Genomic DNA, 2120 nt, shown 5'->3' on the forward strand with positions numbered 1-2120 from the left:
CAATGCCTGACATGGCAGTCTTTCAATGGTGGCTTGTTGAACGGTGAGCAGATGAGGTGGGTAGGACAGATTTATCGGGATGATTGCCCCAGTGACAAGAGCATGAGAGAAATCTCATTAGTTTCTCCTCCTCACTGTTTCCGTCTTTATTGTGTTTATCCAAGTTTAGAGTGTAAAGGAAAGCCGACAGGGTAGCTCAAACAAGGCCTCCCAGGTGGGCAGTGCCATGTTGAATACACCGTGACTCAGAGTCTAGCCCTTCCTCAGATCCATCAGGATGCAAATCTTTTGATAGATGTGTTTCTAGTAGAGTGTAGGACTGGGATTCAGGAGCACTGATTCTAACCACACTGGGGCCATGAATTATTAGCTGTGTGATCTCAAGTAAGCTACCTCCTTTTATGAGCCATGGTTTCCTCATCTTAAAATGAGGGGCTGGCACTGGAAGGTGTCTGAGTTTCCTCATGGCTCCGTGGTTCTTGAGCAATGAATACCAGTCATTCATTCACAGGTGAGGTTCACCTAGAGCCTGGGAGGATCCCCTGAGATACTTCCTCCTACCGGCAAGTCTCCTCTGGAGGGAGCATGATGAGCCTAAGATTAAAAACACAGGGAGTTAAATATTGTTGAGAAGTATCTCTGTTAAGCTATGATGGGGTCTGCTCAGAAGGAGGATTTATACATATACATCCAGAGCACTCTATCCTCCAGAAAACATTGGCCCCAAAATGTTGTTTCTTTGGATATTCTTTTTCTTCAATCTTTTCTCTTACTCCATTCAGCATTTAGGTCACAATGATTAGATGTCAGCTCTCTTTAATTCAATCACACCCATCTTTCAGAACTGTGTTTTCCAAACTAATAATAGTCTTACAATGGAAGTATTTTTTTGGGAATATCAGGAAGAATGTTTGAAATAGACTGTCCTACAAGATCCTTTCAAATTGCAAGATAGGAGCTGGCCAGTTAGCTCAATTGGTTAGAATGTGGTGCTGATAACACCAAGGTCCAGGGTTCGATCCCTGTACTGGCCAGCTGCTAATGACAGCAACAAGAAAATGTGAAATTGCAAGATAGACCAGTGGATTTTAAAATAATGATATAGTACATTGATAAGGTTTCAGACTCCAGCAAACCTATAACACACTACCACTGCTGGGAAAATAGAATAGTTTGGTCAGGGCCCTCACATCGGTCCAGTTGGGTGTGGTTTTAGCACATCCTTTGTAAGCAAATTGTGTGTGTGTGTGTGTGTATGGAGTTAGTGTGCATGCGCGCCAATGTATCCTTTTAGTTTTGTTGCTATTCTTGTGTTCTTGAGAGAGACAGAGAGAGAAGAGAAGAGGACAGAGCAAAGGGAGAGAGGAGTTTAGTGAAGCAGGTGGGCGAGCGTCCACCTCGGGTCTGCCCTGCACAGCCATGCTTTCCAACCTATGGCTCCAAGGACCTTTTGGCCAGTTACCTAGATCATAGACCTGCGTGAAGGGGTCTGGTGACCCAGCCTGGTGTGTGAGGGCTCTAGTGACCCAGCCTAGCATATAAAGGGTTTGTGACCCAGTCTCTGAAAGGGCTTGAGGTGTCTAGGAGCTCCAGACCCAGCCCTAGCTCAACAATTGGCCCAGTCAGTGCAGGATTACCAGCAGGTAGAAGAGCCCGACAACTGGCATGGTCACCTAGCTTTACAGTTGGTGTCATGAACAAGATTAAGAGCTAGACAATTGGCACTGTGAGCAGGATTCCGACATTAGCCATAGCCTTGCCGGAGCACCATACAACCACTCACTGAGCTTCAGTGTAATATCAAAGAAAGATACTCACACTTATCTGAAAACACTATTAAAATACTCTTCCCTTTTCCAGTGACAGATCCATGTGAGGCATGAGGCTAGATTTTTTTAAATATGTACTTCAACCAAAACAACAGACTACAACAGATTGGATGCAGAAGCAGATATGAGAATCCAACTCTGTTCTGTTTAGACTTTAGAGATTTGCAAAAATGTAAAACAATGTGACTCTTTTCACTAATTTTTTTTGTTTTACAAAATCTATTTTTTTTTTTACTGACCGGTAACAGGATCGCAACCCTCAGTGTTGCGCCCGTACCAGGGACCAGCAAC

The 2120-nt window shown here is 44.1% G+C and overlaps 1 non-coding gene across 1 annotated transcript; it reads left to right on the top strand.

Moving 5' to 3' along the window:
- The first annotated feature begins 960 nt into the window (after positions 1-960).
- Positions 961-1034, top strand: TRNAI-GAU. Its single transcript has one exon. It is a non-coding gene; the product is annotated as a tRNA-Ile (tRNA).
- Positions 1035-2120: the final 1086 nt, after the last annotated feature.

Source organism: Galeopterus variegatus, unplaced genomic scaffold (assembly GCF_000696425.1).
Source record: "Galeopterus variegatus unplaced genomic scaffold, G_variegatus-3.0.2 Scaffold3705, whole genome shotgun sequence".
NCBI classification, from domain to species: domain Eukaryota; kingdom Metazoa; phylum Chordata; class Mammalia; order Dermoptera; family Cynocephalidae; genus Galeopterus; species Galeopterus variegatus.